This window comes from Argentina silus (assembly GCF_951799395.1).
Source record: "Argentina silus genome assembly, chromosome: 10".
Taxonomy (NCBI): domain Eukaryota; kingdom Metazoa; phylum Chordata; class Actinopteri; order Argentiniformes; family Argentinidae; genus Argentina; species Argentina silus.
Window position 1 is genome coordinate 13,660,723 of NC_139664.1, and position 22,613 is coordinate 13,683,335.

At 45.2% G+C, this 22,613-nt stretch overlaps 1 protein-coding gene across 1 annotated transcript in view; it reads right to left on the reverse strand.

Moving 5' to 3' along the window:
* Nucleotides 1-22,613, reverse strand: part of cdkal1 (CDK5 regulatory subunit associated protein 1-like 1) — a 282,148-nt gene that overhangs the window by 214,541 nt on the left and 44,994 nt on the right. The window lies entirely within an intron of this gene.

Consider the following 22,613-nt stretch of genomic DNA (forward strand, 5'->3'; position numbering starts at 1 on the left):
AGGCATGTCGAAGGCAGCTCTGAGCCACACAGGACCCTTCACAAGCAGCTGCTGTGACAGGGGCGGAATGAGGTGGACCCCACCCGCAGGCCTAATTGATTCCAGAGGTGCCCAATGCGCCCAACTCCTCGCCTGCTCCCTCCCAGAGCCCCTCTCTCTCTAGCACTAGCAAGCCTGGCATCTGGATGGCTGAGTTTAAGGGTTTAAATTTGATTTCCTGGCCAGTGTCGGGACATCAGAGATCCCACTTCATTAGCCTGAAAATTTACAATTCCAATTCATGGCACAAATGCACCCGGGTACCCATCTCCACCTGAACGCTCCGAGCGCGAGGTTTCACATTAAGGAACTCCTGCAATATTTGTAGATACACCAGAGTCATTTTTATTCCCACTTAATTGAGTTTGGCTCTTTCAGCTAAAAATATTCCAGTTTTGGAGGCGGTAATAGGCTGACCTTGTAAAGGCCTTTGATCACCTGCTGAGCTACAAATGAGATGCAGATACAGGCCACCTGAGCCTTTTTACGCATTACCTCCCCTCCTCTGCACAGCCTGGGCCTGCACTATTTACTCTCTGACTAAATTAGACAGCTCATAACTAACACAGCACACACAACCACCACAAAAAATAAATCACGTCTGTGCATTAAATCCATTATACTGCCACATACATAGATCCCCCCTCCATCTAGATATGAACCATCAGGAAAAAAAGGGACAAGAGAAGAAAGGAAAAAAGGCCCTCTGTCAACTCGACAACACACCATTCCAAAATTCCTCTCCAGCATCATTAAAATGTTGTGGTGGATCGGGATGTCTGTCAATTGTGATCCCTGTTAACAAACTGTCACCTCCCAGCGACTGGCTTAATGAAAGCTCTCCCCCGGTCTGAGAGCAAAGCAGGCCTGGGAATGGAGGTGAACTGCTGCGGGTGTCCACAGAGCTGCTGCAGTGTAATGAATCAGGAGGGGGAAACTGGAGGGGCAGAGCAGAGAGCGAGAGAGAGAGGAGAGGGAAGAGAGTGAAGAGAGAGAGAGGCGTCCAGAGAGAACAGGAGGTACACCAAATTACTTTTGACTGCTGCTTTCCAGACACAGCTTACTAGGGATTCAAGTAGACATCCCTATTTACTGTGGCTGCTGTTGTTGTTATTGTTGTCATTTTCTAAGACCATCAGTGGATCAAACATTGTAAGGGGGCTATCACACGACCTTGGAACCAGGTTATTGTGATGGTCCCCATGTTGTCTGCTGTTCCCTGGTGTGTAAACTGAAGTCTTACAGTGTGGTGTATCGTGCAAACACATGAGTGTGTGTTGTCAGGGATGAGACAGTGGCTGTGTCCATAAAGACCACTGCTGATCCCCGAAAAAGGTTCATGTGACATCATCTACAGTATGATACAGTACCCATCATCAACTTAGTTCCTACATATATCTAATATTATTGTAATAGCCTAGTCTACATATAGCAAGGCCATCTTAAAGAAGAGCCTGCTTGTGGTCCATAAATATGCTTTCAGCTCATGTATGTGATTTTACCATAATGCCTATATATTATTCAACCTGAACAGATCAAACTGGTGTGTGTGAAATTCATTTGCACTTCATTATGGCAGACATTATTACAGAGACGGCATGGAGTGGTGAAAAAGGGGAAACCATGGTATAATTGCTGGCCCAATTAGGAGAGAGTTTGATCACAGCACTCTAGACTTGTTTGATACTTCACAGGGGCTGCGTAGCCAGGAGTCTAGTACGCATGCTGAGCGGTGAGGGAGACACTGTATAATTAAATGAATTAACCAGGGTTTAAATGAACCCCAATCAAATGTGGACTGGCCGCTGCCCGAGACCGAACACAATCAAGGATAAAAAAATGTGTTGTATCTGAATGTGGTTCGACCGCAGCTCAATAACTGCACTGGTAAAAGAACCAAACTAGCTAAGGAGAACTTAATGTAATGAGGCTCGTAACCATCAATTCATTTTAGACAAAATACACTTATTGAACTACATTAGATAATGAGCGGATATTTTGACCTTTGTTATGATTTGGGATATTGAACTAACTAATTGGCAGGGCAATCTGAATGAAGAGCTTAATAATCAATTCATAAAGACAGCGGTTCAGTTAGGAGGGAGAACCTTACTGAAAATTAGACAGGGCTTGTGTAAGTCAAAAGCATCCAAGACCAAATCACTTTTAACCACCTTATTTCAACCCCAACCATCCATTTCCAGACAGTGAGAAGTGCTTTGATATTAACTTTGTCCACCTGCGGACAGCAGCAGAAAAGAGTTAAGATCGGAGCAAACTAATTAGAGAGTAACAGAAGGGGGTTCCTTTAGATTTATATATCCCATTATGAGTCTGAAAATGAATGAAATAGTTTTCAATAATTTATTGCAATCCTCCTTTAATCATCCTGGTTCCTAAAGCTGTTTTTTAAAGTTTTTAAAACAATCAAAGCAATTTCAAACTCAGTTGAATATTTAAAGCTTACATTCTAGGAGAGGCAAATAAACTTTAATGGTTAACTTCATAAACTCCTGAAATGGCTGCCTAATTTGGTCCTTTTCATTACAGATGGCAATAAAAAGGTTTCAGTAGAGACCATGCTGAGAAAATAAATAGAAAGAGGGCACAATTAAAAGAGCAGGAAAGCTTAGGCAGAGACTAATGAAACTAACAATGTGCATCTCCCAAAATTCAAAGGCAGAGACTTGCAACACAACACAGATATGCTTTCACAGTTTTGGCCAAATTAGGACCAGGGTGATGCAACTATCTTGCAATTTAAGATAAAAAGAGGAAAATGAGGCATTACACAGTTCTATTGTGGCCATTACATTTGCTGCTGCATTCAACAATATTACAATCTTACTGAGCTGCTTGTGTACAGTAAAAGTAACACCTTGAAAATTGGTTTGCTATAATTGTAAGCCAAGTAGTTGAAAATCATGGGTCCAGGGTCACATTCATTAAGTAGAAATACGTAACTACAATTGAACCACAATGTGAAGCCTTCGATATGCAATATGAGGCAGAGGGACTTCCAGATTAATGAGTGTATGTGGAGGCCTCTGGAGGCCCTGGCCACAGCCCAGAGGCTCTCAGCCCCCCATTATCTGCTCAGAACCCAGAGACTGGAGATACACTACACAGAGGTGCTGTTCCCTTAGGTCACAGCTCCAGGATAAACCGACATAATTAACCACCTATATTCTAGCAAGGATGACTGGTCACCCGGTTATCAGCTACACTATCCTCGGTTTGTGTAATTACCCGATGGGCCTAGTTTCTCAGGGCATGGTAATCACCAGCAGAAGAAAGGGAGAACCACCAGCGTATGCGCAAAGTTGACAGTACACCTGTCATAGATGTTAACAATAGAAATATGTGCATCGAAATACTTCCTCAAATCTGTGTTAACAAAGATCTAGAACACATAACCATGTCCTCAGACATGGAAGTCTAGGTGACTGTTGGTGACTGCATTCGTCATAGAAAGCATGCTTATTTTTGCCTCAGCACTCCAGAAATAGCAACACAAGCAAACAAATTCTTCCTCATCAGTTGCTTTATTAAACATCTCTAGTCGATGCCAGCGAGAATGTTTGGATCACATTGAATAACAAACCTTAAAATCCCCTTCCATGGAATGAAAACATTGTGAATACATGGCCACAGAACACCGGTCAAGGGTTTATTTGCCCCATGTGACCATTCTCCACAGCAAAAATATACATTCTCTTGTAGGTTAAGAGCAGCCTAGGGATAAACATGGGACTCTGAATATAAGCAAGTGCCTGGGAGATGTTGTCACAAGTGGATGTATGGACTGGGAGCGCTTGTGTGTTATGAAATAAAAGAGCGGAGCACCAATCTCACCAAGTAACGTCCGAGGAGTGACACCAGCCCAAGGCCAAAGCTGCAACTGTACCATCCAGAAGAAGCCTGCCTGGACCTGGGCTCTTACAGTAGTGACTATGACACACACACACACACACACACACACACACACAGAGAGACGGTTCATTGAGCGGTCAGCTTTGTGCGGTTGGCCTCATTTACCAACAACAGCCTGATTACGAGTACATTCGAATATACAATTTTCAATCTGGCATTTTACTAAACGTCACAATATGTTGTGTTTGAGCCTGTCCCCATCTTCCTCCTCTCCCTATCTCCACTGTGCGTGCATTTCAAACTCCCCCCAGGTACTCTGATAAAGAAATAAAGGTCAAGTGTTCTTAGCTGTCATATTGCATGACTTCCTCTATATCATATACATGTCTTCCAACATCCTATAGAGCATCTCTCTACATCTGACTACACACAAGCACTCAAATGATTCCACCCCAGCTCATCATCCCACTTCACCCCTAAGGTGCTATGGAATCCTCACACAAGAGGAAAGCTTGAGGACCTGAGGGTGCAAGCCCTCCTCAGTGTGCAAGCCCTCCTCAGTGTGCAAGCCCTCCTCAGTGTGCAAGCCCTCCTCATTGTCCCCTTGCAGGCCACTCATATGTGTATTCTGTTTGAAGGTGGGAGCGCATGTTAGCCTTAACTACATCTGATGCTTCTGCACATAGTTTGACTAAAGGGCAGCCTAGGCACAAACCGGGTCCAACCCTGTAAAAACAACAGGGGTCTCATAGCCCCAGCCTTGCTAGATGAAGGGGCACTACTCAGACTCAACACTGTATACAGTAAACCTTTCCTCCAGTCCCCAGTGCCATCTCCCCTGGATGAATACCCTGCTTCCCTCCCTCCTGCCAGGCCCCCAGTAGAGTGGTGACGTGCGGGGGGGAAGAAAGGGCTCCAGGCAGGTGGTCCTGTAAAGAGCCCCTGTGAGGCACATGGCTATTGAGGCAGAGGGACCGGAGCATTGTGCTGCCTGGGCCTCCCTTTCCTAGGCCTCGCGCTCCAGAGACCAAGCCCATCAATGGGGGATTGTTACAGCAACAGATGACTCGTAAAGGTTGTGAAATTAATGAGATAAAGTATTCTCCCAATCGTGAATAGGCAGAACCTGATAGCTTTTTGTTAGTGTTTGTGTCTCAAACTGGGTCTGTAACTATAGCCTGTGGTAACAGCAACAGGTGGTATATAGCCATTTTGTCCACATACAGTACAGCTGAACATCTTTTCTTTGTGGTTGTTTGTGCAGAGAGAATGTGTACTGCACCCATTCCCGTCTTTTCTTTGAGAAAACCTGTTCTTTCAAGGCTGGACTTTAAGCACACACAGCCATTGTGCATACTAAGCCAATCAAAAATGGGGCTTAACTTTATCCTTGATGCTGAAAAGAGAAGATCCATAGAAGTAATACCACTCCAATCCAAACAAATGTATACATAAAAATGACTAAATGTACCATTGTTTATTTGTGCAATATTTTTAATGTAGCAACCATGCATCCGGACAATCACGATAATTAAACTTTGAAAACATTTTACAACATTCTTGAATACTCATTTCTTTTCAGGAACATGCATCCTAAAAGGTCATTTAGAAGTCAAGATTTTGCTTTGTAATTACTTAGTTGTCAGGAGAAACAAGGAGTAACTGTCCTGTTGCAGAAACAAAAATCAGACAATCACCAAACAGTACCATAACCAAACAAATGAGTAATACTGTAGGACCCCAGCGTGGGAGACATCGGCATGCAAACACAACCTCTGCATATAAGCGTGACAGCCTGTATTAGGCCAGGAGTTTCACACGCAAAAAAAATTAAATAAAAAAAAATACGGCAACCTGGAGCAAACAAAAAGGCATCTGGCCAGCAGCTCGAGTGTATCTGCAGGTAAACAGTAGATCTGTAAGATTAACCCCATCTGCCATCTGTCAGGAGCTGTAATCCAGGAGAAATCCAGGCAAACATTTACATTTACAATAACAATCATCCAGTGTTTGAGAAGGGCAGAGAGCGGGCTGTATCCAGGGGCACAGCAGCCCTGTGCAGAGCTCCCTGCTGGGGACCAGGGGAGCACCTGTCTGGTCCAGGCACACTCCGCCAAGGGGGAAACAAATGGTACTGAGCCTCCCATATGCTTCAGAACGCACCTCAATAACATCAATAACAACACTGCCTGAGCCTCCCTCTCCCCTGCACATTCATTTGAAGGCTCCTGAGTGATTTGGATTAGCATCAAGCCAATATCAAAACACTGCTTTAGGAATAAACAGCTCCTCGAAGAAAATAAGTAAATGAATTAATTTCATTAGTTGTTTAGTAGTTTCATCTCTAATTGGCACTTATATTGTATTTGTTTTGGAAGTGGCACTGGTAAAACAGTTGTGACTGCATCTAGGTTCATACAGATTTGCAGTAGGCCTAGGCACTAAATTATACTATATACTTGCTGGACAATATTGTTAACAGCTACAGAGGAATTGCATATATAGATCAATGCTGTGATCCCTCTCTAGAAACACTATGGAATATATATTTCAAACCCTATATAAACCCTATATAAAAGCCTATAGCTTTTATTAAGCCATTGGAGACAGAGTTAATACAGGATTATCTACAGAGGTACCTCTTGCACTGTACCAGGCCTAGTTTTAATCTTATAGAGAATTAAATCTCCATATGTGGATAGCTTTAACATAATCAAGGGGTAATAAATCCTTCAGTGTAGGCCGTCATGCAAGTGCCGTCTATTAAACGCTCACATCTTTCCAAAGGCTGCTACTTACTGCCACTGGGTTTGACCTCAGTCATTAGCACCGGGGCCCCCATTTGCTCCTGGGCCCCAGATGGAAGACAACACAGCCATTACAGAAAGAGCCTGTATTGAGATGATCCATTCGCAGCAGTCAGCCAGAGACATCTCGGCTATTCAGCAAAGACATCATGGCTAAATGCTGAATGCATTTGCCTCACGTCTGTAAGGGTCAGACTGAGGAAGTCTCTGTGCTGGGAAAAAGACCTTGAGAGGCAATTCAAAGGAGCGTCTTTTTAACATGAACAAAAACATATCTCAGAGGGACATAAATGAAGGAGTAAGTGTTCTGTATGCTTCTGTATCTCCTGTGCTCTCATTTATATGGTCATAATTATCTTTCGAACCATGTCTCTCTGAATACTCTAGGTACATCAATATCTATAATTGACTTTAAAGGGTTGGGGTGCATCAACTACTGTTTATGAACATTTATAATCTCACTGACCATCCAGAAAGTGGATGAAAAAAGCTAAATGCTACTGAAAGCTGAATTTCCTACTCCATATTAGGTCAGCATGAGCACCTTTACACAACCACTGAGGTCTGCTCGACAAGCTAAGCTACATGTCTCATGTTATGCAATTATTTCTACAGAGAAACCCTTCTAGTGAATAAAATAAGGAGATATGTCTTTGGGCGCATTTCCAGAGAGAGGGATCTCGTTAAATGAATGTGGTGAATTATTGATTTAATGAAGCTCAGAGACTGTGTAGCATTGTCTGGAAGAAGAAGGCCATCTCTGTGAACACCATCGCTCAAACCCCTGCTGCACTGCTAATGGACCAGATCCAAAGATACAGCAGGCTGTGTTCACACTGGGCCAACAAATCCCACTTTGCAGAATGTTTTCTAGGATTTCAGCATTGTAGACATTCATCCCATGTTGAGAGTTCAATTTCAGCTGTGCAAGCAGTGTCTTTAAAAAAACATAGTTTGAAGTCAAAGTTCACCATTAATATCAGACGAGGAACTCAGAAGTGTTCATTGCGGAAACAACGAATTCAGCTCATTAATCATTTAAAAAGCAACTTTGGAATTTGAAAGATAAGAGCCCATGCTCGAGAATCAGGGCTTTTTTTTAAGTCAATTATACATTCAAGGCCCATCTGTAAAATCACTGTAAAGACGAGGAATCAGCAACACTTTAACTGGATTTGGGCTGATTGTGAAATCTGCTCTCCCTCCTACATCAACCCCATACTGTGCAAAGGCTTCCATTCAAATCAGATCTGGAGTGTGGATGTGACAGCTTGTTTGTGAGGACGCAGGCAGGCCTAGCATTGGGAGGGGAAAATTACACATGATTGTGTGCTGGCTCAGCAGAGGAACCTGTCCAGACTGCAGAGCCCTCAGTGTGAGCAGGTACTGTATCGCCTAACTGGCACAGGGCTTCAGGGTGAGACACAGCCTCATCTCTCTCAGCCCAGCCATGTGCTCGCTGGGCAAACGCAGCAGGGATTGGGGGGTCAAAGCAACAACATTTACCGTCGTTGTCAGACAGGAGAAGCAGAATGTAGGCTAATACCCTACAGAGTTTACAGATTAAATGCCAATCCTGCGTCGAAAAACTGCACAACATGCCGGTCGAATAGTATCCGATCCTTAATAGAAAAAACAACAACCCAGTCACACTTTTCAAAAGGTTACATTGGGCGGTTGTTTTTGTTATTGTTTTGTGGTTATACAAAAATGAACATTCTTGACCTTACTGTCAATCATTCCAATATGTCAGTTTAATAGAACAGCCAGCATTGCGAAAAAGCATGGCTACGCATCCTAAGTGCATACTGTACATCCACATCAGGGGAGGCTAGTGGAGGAAGAAATCGGAGGACGGGCCTCATTGCAATGAATGGAATGATGAATGGTATCAAAACATCCTCATTCCATTCCATACATCACAATGAGCCTGTACTCCGATGTTTGCCTCCACTGATCCACAATAAATATCAGATCATTTATTCATCAGATCATTTATTTCTCTTCAGGCCAACTTCATAAGAGCCTTCTACTTTGGCAGTTTTTGAGGGAAAGAGAAACTTCAGGGACATGGGGATGAGTGCTTTCACTCCAGAGACTGGCACCAGCCGCTTTAGCACCTCTCATGTGAAAAATCCGTCCTCTTCAGACAAACAAGTCGTCTGATCCAGGAGATGATTAACACTTGTGACAAAAACAAGAAAGCCAGTCTGGTCTGACAGACAGAGACAGGGACACTTTTCAGCCTTCTCACACTCTCAAATGGTTAGTGAGCTGTTTTTTTGCCACAGCAGGGATGCTCAAATACAGTAGTATGCCTATGTATGTTCCCATTGGCTATAAGTATACATCATTTACATAAGAAATACACTGAGCGATTGTTCCAGATTTCTTATTTGTGTGTATATCACTTCTCATTTAACATCAGATTTCATTGGGAATCATGAATATTAAAGCAATATTGAAATTAATGTAAATACTAGCTGGGCCTTATTATATTTAGAAACATAAGTATGGAAATCCGTATGGTTATAATTTGTAGAGCATACACTCCCTTGATCATTCAAATTACAGCAGACAGTTAAGGATATGCCTGCTGAGTGCTGGGTTTAATTACATGTAGTTGTGCAACTGCTTTTCTATGCATTCTGTATTCATTGATTTGAGGACTGACATTGAATAATGGTATAGATTCCGCATAATGTTTAAGATGCATTGATGCTATAGCATTCAGAGCCAAATTCATTAGCATTTTTCACCCATTGAGTGAGTTCTAACCCCTGCAAACTATTGAAGAACCCATTGAAGGGGCACAACACGCAAGGGCTCTGTCGAGGCAGAGATTTGGGCGGCTTCCAGGTTTTTTCATGTTAATAGTCAGGCCACACATTGTGTCTTATTAGCTTACAAACTAACACTAAACTAACATTAGTCTGATTGCAAATGAATTTCAATTCAATTAAGTTCACAACCCCTTGCTATTGTAACTCTGGGTCCTGCTGCATCAACTACTGTTTAAAGAGACATGTACGGTCAGGTTTCTCCTGCGCCTCAAACACTCTTAAATTTTCATCACGCAAAGATGGAGGAGAGCATTGAGATGGAGGGAACAGCCACGGGAGCTCAACAGACGACTTGGAGCACTCACTGTGCCATTTTCATTTCTCAGGCTCACACTCTGGACGTTTTGTCTCCAGAAGTCCATCTGTCACAGCAAATACACTCCGATGGGGTGAGAAGAGCAGGTTCCAAACCAAAGATTTGAGGATGAACTATTCAAACAGAGGAAGCTGTGGTTAATTCTCCATTTACATTGAGCTGTGTTTTCCATTGCTTACTGTGGGATATGTAGATTAACTGTCCAAAGTGTTATAACACTGCTCAAAAAAATTAAGGGAACACTTAAGGGACACATCAGATCTTGATGAACGAATTATTCAAGTTGAAAATCTTTACTGATGTACATTGTATAATTTGTTGAGAACAAAATGACGTAAAAATGGTCAATGGAAACCAAAATCCTCAACCCATTGAGGGCTGGATTCAAAATCCCACCGAAAATCAAAGTAAAAAATTCAAATCATAGGCTGATCCAACTTGTGTGAATTTTATCATGGCAACTCATGATGTGATTCAGTAGTGTGTATGGCCCCCGCGTGCCTGTAGGCACTCCAGACAACGTCTGGGCATGCTCCTGATGAGTCAGCGGATGGTGTCCTGGGGGATCTCCTCCCAGACCTGGACCAGGGCATCAGTGAGCTCCTGGACAGTCTGTGGTGGTACTTGGTGGCGTTGGATGCACCGATACATAACGTCCCATAGGTGCTCAATTGGATTTAGGTCAGGGGAACAAGAGGGCCATTCAATGGTATCAATGCCTTCTTCATCCAGGAACTACCTACACACTCTGGCCACATGAGGCCGGGCATTGTCCTGCACTAGGAGGAACCCAGGGCCCACTGCACCAGCGTAAGGTCTGACAATGGGTCTGAGGATCTCATCCCAGTACCTAACTGTCAGGGTACCGTTGGCTATGACATGGAGGTCATGCTGGATGATGTTACAGGCAGCATTACGTTCACCACGGTGTCTCCAGACTCTTTCACGCCTGTCACATGTACTCAGTGTGAACCTGCTCTCATCTGTGAAGAGAACAGGACGCCAATGGCGGACCTGCGAATTCTGGTGTTCTCTGAGCACAGGTCCCACTAGAGGACGTCGGGCCCTCATGCCACCCTCATGGAGTCTGTTTCTGACAGTTTGGTCAGACACATGCGCACCAGTAGCTTGCTGGAGGTCATTTTGTAGGGCTCTGGCCGTGCTACTGTTCCTCCAGATACCGGTCCTGCTGTTGTGTTGATGCCCTTCTACGACCCTGTCCAGATCTCCTCGTGGAACAGCCGGTCTCCTGGTATCTCCTCGATGCTCTTGAGACTGTGCTGGGAGACACAGCAAACCTTCTTGCGACCGCACGTATGGATGTGCCGTCCTGGTGGAGCTGGACTACCTGTGCAACCTGAGTGGGCTGCAGGTACCGCCTCATGCTACCAGTAGTGACAAGGACACTAGCAGAACACAACTAGAGAAAAATCAGTCAGGAAGGATAAGGAAAGAGCAATTGTCTGTGGCCACCACATGCAAAACCATTACCTTTTTGGGGGTTGTCTTGCTTTTGCCTCTCCAGTGCACCTGTTGTCACTTTCATTTGCACCAAAGCAGGTGAAATTGATTCACAATCACTTGTGCTTCCTAAATGGGCAGATTGATATCCCTGAAGTTTAACTGACTTGGTGTGACTTTTGAGTCAGTGTATATACACTCACCGAACACTTTATTAGGAACACCTGTACAATGTTTGGGGAATGTTTTCTTGGCACACTTTGGGCCCGTTAATAATACCAATCAATCACCGCTTGAATGCCACAGCATCCCTTCATGGCCACAATTTACCCATCTTCTAATGGCTACTTCCAACATGATAATGCACCATGTCACAAAGCAAAAGTCGTCTCAAACTGGTTTCATGAACATGACAATGCCCGGTGAGGGTGTGTATGTGTGTATATATGTGTATATATATATATATATATACACACACATATATATATATGAGGCCCCACTGAATTTGAAAATTAGCTTGATAAATCTGCTCTCACACGACATGATGCTAAGAAAGACATGTGTTTGTATACACTCTCTCTGGCCTGAGCGATGGCCTCCTCAGTGAAGGAACTTGGTGTTCTGTGAGTAGGCATGTCTAGCGTGAGCAGAGACATGTCCAGAGTGACCTGCCACAGTCTGTTTGTGAGAGTGATGAATGAATGTGATCACAGACATAGAGGGGGCATGGTTCACTACTCACAGAGCCTGTTCTGGCCTGACTTCTTTAGCCTGAGGGAGGAACCAACCGTTACTGTTGTTTGGGTTTCCTAGCTGTACCCTCAGTAACGCATGTTAACACAGTTCAGATATGCTTTACGGAGACCAGACTATCTGTAGCTGTCGGTCCCCTATGATGGCTGTGTATGAGGCCTCCAGGACTATCTGTAGTGTGGTATCAGGGCTCTGTTCAATGTGTCTGTGATGGGATCAGGCCCCTATGAGGCCTCTCAGGGTGAAGAGAGGAACCAGAGGGAAGAGAGACAGTGTGGGGGTTAAACAGTGCACTGAAAGAGACAGGGAGAACACAGCTGACTGCATTGCACAGGATAGGAGTGAAAAACAAGTCAGGCATGCTCAGAGACGTTTGACATCCTTGATAATCTCGTCAGAGCAGATTGTCTGGAACAACAGCTTGTTTGACAAAATGTCAACAAGTACAAAATGAACATTCTCCTGAACCTGTTCCTTACACCTTACCTTGCATTACCTATGTCACCTGAATGGTTTGCTAGCCGTACACTGTACTGTTCAATGCTGTACTGTGGGAAAAACGGAACTTAAACAGTGTTTGCTTAGTACGATGACACTTTGAGGTTGTGGTTGCTGTGCCTATTATGTCAGTGTGTAAGCTCTTTCCCTGAGGACTGTTGAGATTGTGCTTGCCGTTTTGTCATACGAAAAAGCACAAAACTGATAATTAATGTTGCAGGTTGACAAAGAGGGTTAAATGGGCCTATGAGTAATAAATGCTTAGATATGAAACCCGTAAAGACACTTTCAGGAGAGCGTAAAGGAATTATCCGGGATATATTCTAATTGTATGCACCTCGTAGCCTCATTATGGAGTGCGTTGTTATGATAAGATGCAACAAATACTGAAGAAGTTAATTGTAAACCTCCCGCGTGAACACTGTTGCCATGCTGGGGAATCGTCACCCCTGTGCACTCTCACAAACACATGCTAATGCGGTGCTGTAATCAAAACGCTCCTGGTCACCTGGCCTTGGTGCGCTCCCGCTAACGAGTGAAGACGTGGGCTTCCTCCACTCACAGACCCGGCGATAGCATTGTTCTGCTCTGCGCAAATGTTTGAAGCTAATTAGTGCTGGTTACTGAACAAGATAAAAATCGTTTGCTCCGGGGGCTCAACTCATTAACAACTGTTAACTTCCAAAGGCGGGTGAACTTGTGGGCCAAGGCAACAATCAATCTCCTGTGCCACCGAGAGCAAAACAAATGAGGGGGCCACCGTGAAATGAGAGTCAGAATTCATGTTATTCCTATGTGACGCTACACGGTGAATAATTAGGCCAAGGCATATTTAGCACTCACTGGGGGGAGGGGCACCAGATCAATAATGATTAATAAAGATAGTTAGCCAACTGTTACTGCTCCAGTAATACTGTTCATATTAACATGAGGCCTGCTCCCTACATGAGTGAAGAATATGTAGTGGATGGACAGTAAGTGCTACTCCCTGATGCAGCACCAGTAACAGTGAGGCTTGCCTCTCCCATAATAAAAGCCCAGTCACAGGATCCATATGTGGCACCTGCACACTGCACCTCCGGCCTGGCCTGTGCTGATGCAGGAGAAATGAACGAGAGGCTGTGTGTCCACATGTCACCCGCCACTCACCTCACCTCGCTCACCTCATCTCACCCCACCCACCCAACTCACCTGACTCACCCCACCTCACTCACCCGACTCACCTGACTCACCCCACCTCACTCACCTGACTAACCTCACCTCACTCACCTCATCTCACCCCATCCACCCGACTCACCTCACCCCACTCACCTCACCTCACCTCACTCACCTCATCTCACCCCACCCTCCCGACTCACCTCACCTCACTCACCTCATCTCACCCCATCCACCCGACTCACCTCACCCCACTCACCTCATCTCACCCCATCCACCCGACTCACCTCACCCCACTCACCTCGCCTCACTCACCTCATCTCACCCCACCCACCCGACTCACCTCACCTCACTCACCCGACTCACCTCACCTCACTCACCTCATCTCACCCCATCCACCCGACTCACCTCACCTCACTCACCTGACTCACCTCACCTCACTCACTACAGTATGCAGTAATACCCCATTCACTAGGAAAAGGTTTTGGGAAACACTGACGTCAATTATACAATTTCCAACCGTAATCATCCAATTTCAAAAAGGGGAAGTGACAGAATAAAGAGAAAAAAAGAGTACACAAGGAAAGCTAAACTAGTGCAATTACAGCATCTAATTAAAGATCGAGCTGAAAGCGATCCGTTTTTATCACATTTACTTATTCATTGGTGTTAAATTAAACCCATTCTCTGTACCCCAGCTGGAGCTCCAACTGTCTATCTCTCTTAATGGGTTTCATGTTATCCTCCTCTTTTCTTAACCATTCCCCCCAATGTACTCTCCACCCACCCCCCTCCCCCAGAGGTCTGTTAAGGCATGTTACCAAGCAACCAAGCTCTCTTCTACCAATGACTGTAGGAGAAAACAATTCCTGAGATATGCATTTTCCAAACTTAGCTCCATTTAGCTGGAAATGGTTTAAAACAGTGGAGCAAGCATAATGCTGTTTGATAACAATAACAGAGAGAAAAGACAAGTATGAAACGCACTGTGATTTCACTTTCAAAACAGATGAGCTCTATGAGATGTTTTTACACAAATCATGCTTCAACTGTCTGTTCTCGCTCCATGATTTCAGAACACAACAGTGACAGTAAATCCGGAAGACTATACATAAAATCACCCGGAAGGGAGGGTAACACTTTGGAGCCATTTCTGCTGCTCCCTGGGTTATTAAGAGTCAAATCAAAACCCCTGTCATTTCCAAGCCAACTGCTTCCCTGAAGTAATTCTCTGCAATTGCTTACAACAGCGTTGGGAGCCTCAGGTTCGCTAATGAATATGTACAGAGGAGGAGAGACGGCCTCCTTTTTTACCGGAGGTGAAACAGGGCTATCACCTGCCTCATCACCTCCTCAGGCCACGGGCACCACTGGGGAAAAACACACACATCACCACCATCACCACCACAGAGGGTAACCTTGCCCCCCCCACACTACTAATCCACTCCCCAACTGGCATCACTGTGCGGGTACAGTGGAGTACAGCAGTACCGTACCTCCAGAGTGGCTGAGACCCTGGACTGTGCCCTGAACCACCTCACACTGCGAGAGGAATGTCACAATTAAAGCAATTCCTCGGTTGAGGCAGAGCCCCGTAGTGACGGTTCGCCACACACAGAAAAACCTCAGGTCACGCCTTCAGACGCAGTCAGTAGCCATAACCTCTACTGTGGAAGAGGACAGAAGAGGAGAGTACAATACAGCCTCCCCCCCCCCGCCGCCCTTCCCCCCGACACTCTCCAGCCCTACTCCTCCAGTCTTCATCATTAATAGCTCGCAGCTTCATTATTACCTTCCATTCCCAGCAAATTAAATTACACCTCATTGAGAGGCGTCCTCGTAAACCTACAGGATGCTGCCGTTCCCTCCCTGCCCACCCAGCACCAAAATTTACACCTCATTAATGGCACATTCTCTCCTCTTCTGCTGCTCCCACCCCAACAGAACATGCCACAGCACAGAGAGCACTGGGGCCGAGAAGCCCCCTGATCTCCAAAAGTAATAAATATTGTTTTCTTTCCGGCTTTATAAACGAGTGATAAAAGACTGTTTAAACCCCAGTGCGCTTGTTTAAACCCCTCAACTCATTTATTTTGGCGTGATTGTCAGGTTTGCTTGTGTTATTGCTGCTTGGCAGCTCCTGCGCAGCCAGGGGGTCCCAGAGTGCCATGACTGGGGTCTCGGTAGGAGACAGGGCTTACAAATGTTTCACCCAACACAATGAATCTCTCTCAAAAGCTCATCGAGCAACAACTAAACAAACTTTTGACAGCAGAGGAAAAAATGTGCACAGACACAAAAGCTTCTTTTTTTTCCCTCTGCTCCTGTGTACAGGTTATGCCCTGTTATCAATAACCCAATTTCATCCACGTGTGTGTGTTTCTCCTTCAGACAGGTGAAGATCCTTAGAGCCCCTTGGATACATGTGTGTCAAGGTGTCTCCCTGTCACTCGTGCCTTCTGCACAAAAGTCACCCTCTTAGTATTCTGCTCAAGGTAAAAATAACCTGCCAGTCCGTCACCTGTCACAAAGGTTTCAATGTCAGAACGGACAGTGTACAGGAGAGGTGACAAACGCAGTCAAATTGAATACAGGAACGCGGATAGGAGACAAGACGAGGAATGTTAAAAACAGGAACAAGTGATGTCACAGGGAACACACACAAAAAAAAAACATGTGCATGGTGTTTCTCTGAGCCTCTGATGTTCTATGTAGGCTATACCCCCCAGGCTTGGAGTCGGACTGTATGAGACACTGAATGTGATGCGAGCTCTGAGTCATGACAATATAAAAATCACTCAATCACTGTGAGCTCACACCTTTCACTTCAAACCCCATTCGGCTGAGCTGCAGTGGTAATGACATGTTTTGTCACTGTCGATATTGGGTCTCATCAACTGACATCATCAGTCATACAGTTTGGAGGCGAGCCTCTCGCTTTAGTGTGGAACACTGCATGAGCCTGTATAGTTCTGGAGGTGACAGGCCAGGCTAAAATGGCAGCTATACAGGACCTATTCTGTCCTGTCTCTCTCTCTGATAGAGAGACACAGAGAGAGAAGGAGTGGTCTCACAGTGGATCCCCATGTGTCCCACTGCACTTCTGGAGGCCCAGAGACTCTTGACTCATGCATTCTTAATGTAATTGTAAAATAAATTACCCCTTTTTTTTTTTTTTACTGGGTCCTCAACAATATAAAGGAAACGATCTATGAGATGCCCTCTGGGTTTGTGTCATCAGTCGCAATTTCCAATACATTTCTGTATCGAACAATGTTGTTTATTGCCCAGAGGCCCCGAGGGCTCTATAATGTGTTTCAGCTTTCCTCTCCTCCCCTTGTGGTCGTAACCCTTCCATAAACCCATAGCCCAGACAGTACTGACCCCCTGCCAGGGTGGAAAACATGGTGGCACTGAAGCAGCTAGGAGACTCCCTCCAGGCAGTCACTTTACACACCCCGTCTGCCTGGGCCTGGGCTGCTGTCTGAGGCCCCCTCTGTCTCCATTAGGAGTCCATGTGTAAATAGTTCAGGGCTGACCCTACTGGAGCCAGTGGTCACATGTATCCACGAGGCAAGAATGCAGCAGTGTAGCTGGGCAAACAGAGCAGAACAATGGAGCAGGCCTCTGCAGCTGCTCTGGAAGCACTTCAGGACTGAGCTGGTGTCCAAGTGATATACCACCCTGCTCACTGACCCTGTGACCGTCTATTCAACACCCACACACATACATTCTCCTGCTTTCTCTAATGCCTTGCCTCGAAACGACTCCTTTTTTGTGTGCGAATGCAGCGCAACTGGTGTTCAGCAAGGGCCATCGCTCTTTATACCTCGAAAGTCCCCAGCTATGGGTTTTATTCTTGATGAAAGGTGTCACTAAAATCTCAGTGCAGCGATAAAGGCAGAGTTAATGGTGCGTCCTCTCCCTGACGCTGCTGGGATAGGGGTGTGCTGCTGGGAGCAGGGCTGTAAGCGCTAGTCTCAGAGGGTCTGCTCCTCCTGCAGCAGTGCAGTACACCACCCTCAGCCTCTCTCCGGCCACACACAACCGCTGCTTCCCCACCAATGTTGCTGGTACACCAGCCTTACACTGTCTGTCTGTTCTGCTGTTATGAGAGGACAGTACTGCCCCCTAAAGACCACATCAGAGAATGGACCACTACTGCACACACTGAGTGGAGAGAAATGTTTGGGGTGTGTGTGTGTGTGTGTGTGTGTGTGTGTGTGTGTGTGTGTGTGTGTGTGTGTGTGTGTGTGTGAGAGGGAGAGAGAGAGATATGTGTGCATACTTATGTGTACTTGTGTGTGATATAAAGCCTAAGGTAGAGGGTATATTAAGTTCACCCTGTAGGGGTTTGTGTTTACATTAATTCAATGTCCTAACTGGTAAGAGGAATGAGGGTGATATTGGGTTGGAGAATCATTCGTCAGAGACAAGATGTTAGGGGGCAGATAAAGAGAAAAGCCATCCCTTTATAGTACCATTGACGTTCCCACTTCTCTGCTGAGTGAGGCACTTTTCACCGTGACTCCTTAAATTAACGATACAGCGCAGGGAGAGATAGGATTTCACGACTAGATAGGATTTTCACGATTGGTTTTCAGCCAATCTGTTGTTGCCTCTGTGTTTCGAGGGCAGGCCGAAGGTGAGCACAATAATGACAACATTAGCCAAAGCAGAAACATGACTAATCGGCTTGTTTTAAGCATTATAGCACATGATGTCCCAGACTTTTCTTTTTGATCATCGGGGCAGATTTGTTCCCTACTCCTGCACATAGACCATGGGGTACTAGAAGGGGGGATTAGGAGAGGGTGGTGAGTGAAGGGAGAGAGGGAGGGGGGGACTGTACGCACCATGCAATCACAAGCTACACAGCCTTTACAACTCAACGAGATGAAAGGAGGTACTTACAGCTGAAATGAAAAGAAGAAAAAAAACGTAACGTTAGGGTAGGGGCCTCTTTTAAACTATATGTGTTCTCTTATAATAAAGTGAGTCTAGTTGATCAGAGTCATAAATCAGGTTAGCAGTATATATATATATATTTTTTTTTTTTTTTTTAAATAAAAAAATAAAATAAAAAAGAATAATTCAGTTCTGGGCCCTAACCCCTATCCAGGAATCTCACTCCACACACACACACTGTAGCTTGTTTTCTCCCCGGTAAATGAGCCCGGGGACTTGCTCAGTGGAGTGTGAAGCCAACGTGGGGGCAGACAGGGAACAATGAGCCACTTTCTGCGCCGGTGTGGCCCTCACAAAGTGTGAAGGAGAAGGGCAGGATTGTCTGGCCGCTGTACCAGGGGGAGCAGGAGTGAGGGTGAGCGTGTGACTGAGCACGAGGGTGGCTGGTGTGCGTGCCAGCCGTGTGCCAGGCTGTGTGGCCACCTCTCTCTCTCTCTCTCTCTCTCTCTCTCTCTCTCTCTCTCTCTCTCAGAAGGCAGGCTTACAGCCATGCTACACTGGGATGACGTGTGCGCAATCCGTGAATGTAATGTAACCTGTGACATGTACAACAAATATCCCTCCCCATCTGTTTCTGCATGGAACTGTAAATGTATCAACTTGTTCAACTTGTTATATGTTAAGAGTCCTGTCTAATCTGAAGATCTTACGAGTTGGGGCTTGTCCTTTACCTCCAAATATAAACGTTTTTGTTTTTTTACGCACGTGGTGTAGCAGAGCTGCATCAGTCATTCATTTCATTTGTAGGGTTTTGTTCCGTTTTTATAAATGACTCTTGTTTACCCTCCGGATAAGGCTTGTGTGAGCCTCTACACACACATATTCTACAAAGGAATTGATTTGTGCATGTGTGTGTATATACTGGCAAGGCCTGGTGCACTAATTCAATATGTAAATCAAAAGTAACAATCCGGTGACTGCTCCGAGCAGACGCCACAGTGGCAGGCAGAGAGGGGAGGCCCAGTGAGGAGAAGAGAGGGTCTGGTGCTAGGAGTTGGCCATGCAGTTGAATGGAGCATTAATTGCATTTGCATTACAGCAGCATGTTTTCCGATCTGTCGCTGCAGAGCTCCTTTTCATGGAAATCCTTTTCAAAGTATTGAACTGTGTCATTTTGAAAAGGCCCCTTTTCTACTGCCGAATTCAATATTATTTGCATATTCATTAAGGCTTAAGATTACACCGCACAGTTTGAGTCAATTTGTATGTTGAGAGACACAGAGGACAATGTGCAGAATGATCAGAATCAGATTAGAAAAAGAGAGAAAATGAGACTCTGAAAATGAGACTCAAAATCAGGCTCCAACTTCCTGAGTTATAGTAAAATAACGACAGGCTTTTAGAAGGAAGAGATTCAAAACAGCCTAATTTAACAAATCAGAAATTGTTTCTAACAGTACACCTCCACACTCAAATGCAAATGATTGCTGCAACTAAAAGCCAGAACACACAATTACTCAGTCACCATTTCCTCAACTCGCAATTTTCTATTTGCTTAATCAACCAGGATGACCTCAAATCACAAGGTGCCAAAAAATGCGAGACAATCTTGTCAGCCAAATCACAATCAAACTAGTAGGGAGAAGGAAGAAGTGGATTTAAAGTGTATCTGAGAACTTTTTCAGAAAGCAGCTGTCATTAGGGTCTTAGGGGAGCGTGCATCCGAGTATGGATTAGACACGGCCAATAACATCTCCAAGTCCCAACTGAGCCGACACTGTCACACCCAACACCCGGAGCTCAAGGTGCAACTCCAGCTTTGGAGGCTGAAGGTGCAGTGAAGGGTTAAACTGCTGTCACAGGCATAAATCATGGTTTGGATCCAGGGGAGGGAGGAACACTGGCCCACTCCCCACACTCATCTTCTCCCCACACGCCTCCTCCTCCTGACCCCCACCTCCTGGGCACTAGGCATATTTCACCTTCGCACGTGCCCTGATGAAGGGAAAATAATCAAAATGCAAAACAGTTTCTGGTTTAATCTGACAGTTTTTATGCAAATGAGCCAGTGTTCTCTCTCTGCTCTCAGTGGAGCGCGTGCGCTGCCATCCGAACATGGGGGAAATTTACATGGGAAATGGCTGAAAGTAAGCAGTGTACCAAAAAGCCCATAATCAAATTACCCTGGTGTGAATTAGGGGTGTGAGGGAGGGTATTGGATACACAGTGCAGCTGTCGCTCTGTATCCATGTGGAACCGAATCTCCCTGCAGCCTTCGGACGTGCTTTATGAGGAGAGGACCCAAGGGAGGGAGTACATGAGAAAGAGGCCCGTCTCCCTCTGCCTTCAGAGAACCTAGCCTGGCGCTGACCTGCTGGACAGGACGGCCATTAGAGAGATGACGAGGCTCATCTTCACATTTCACCTCGTGGCACTTCAGATGTGTGGATGAAAGGAGCCATTAGAGGCCAGGACTGATCTGCACATTTTCCACATAAACATCAAGGCCTAAAACTGGAGGCAATCTTGTTTCTACAAAGCCAGTTGTTAGCCTGCCATGAAACTTGGCAACAGGACAAACTTTATACATTTTTGTTTTATTTAGTATGGCTTTATTTTTGAGAGCTACCTTTTATGATGAGGCTCAGGGACAAATATGTAGGTATATATAACCATAGCCTTGTCACAGTTAATGTTACAGAAAAGCAGCTGCAAGATAGGGCAAACATATCTGAAGTCGGCTCCAAGAAGAAATCAAAATTGCACACTGTGATTTGTTTTAAAGCCTTTTCATCCCTTAATGACAGTTGACTACACCAAGGTTTGTTTTCTGTGTGGAAGAGTCATAATTCTCATTGGATCTTGTCTATATTGATTTAAGGTAGATCTGGATCTGCATGTATGTAAATTAGAGTGTGTTGGGTCAGGTGTACCTGCTGTAACTGATTACACAGAACACTAATGAGGAGAAAAAGTCCCCCGCTTCTTATCCAGACAAACACACACACACGTCCTTCAATAAAATAGACACATCAACACATCATTAGATAGGCCTAAATCCTTTCCCAGAGTCCATCGTTCCCTTTACAGTATCTTTCCCTCTCTCATCAGCACCATGTCACTCACAAATAAACTCTCATATCCACCCAAACACTATCATCATCCAGTACGCACGCACGCACGCACGCACGCACGCACGCACGCCCCTCTCATAGGCATCGCAGCTCAGAGGAAGATTAATGGGAGTGCTCTGGAACTGGCAGAGTTTAGACCAGGAGCCTCGGGCTGCGTCCTCTCACTTCAATTAGTCTCGTAATTAGCAGCTCCAGGTGTTGCAAGCCATGCGCTCCCGAACAAAAGATGTACGGACCCCCGAAATTACACAGCTGAAACATTACATTAGCCCCTTGTATGTGAAAGTCTGTGCAGCTCGCCTGCCTCAAACTGTTCTCATCCTGGTCACAGACATGGCCGGGTCGGACTAATACCTACCGTAGCACCTTAGGCCACAGAAACTCATTCTAGTAGCATCCCTTTACAAGTGTGACTGATTGTTAAATGTCTATGTGTACGAGAGTCTAGTCTCTGTTCAGTGAGCACAGCTTCCATCCCTCAGCAGTACCTGTTTATGCTTCTTATAACAGACATTTAGTACTGAGTGTCCAAAACGGCACGTTACAGGCCAAAAAGAAACACTTAACAGATTGACTGGCCATATAAGGATATTCCCTAATATCTAGATGAGGCTAAATGTAAACATGCGGAAAGCCTAAAGAATCTAGCCCAATTCAATCCCATTATTACCCAAGGACATTGGACCACAAACGTTCTATGTGGCCGCTGACTCTGCGTGATGTCATCAGCCGGTGCGCGTTTGCCTCGGCTCACAGAGACCCTGTTTTAATTACTGTCCCTGTGCAGACGCAACAGAGCCAGGCAGAGATCAAAACAAACAGGCTG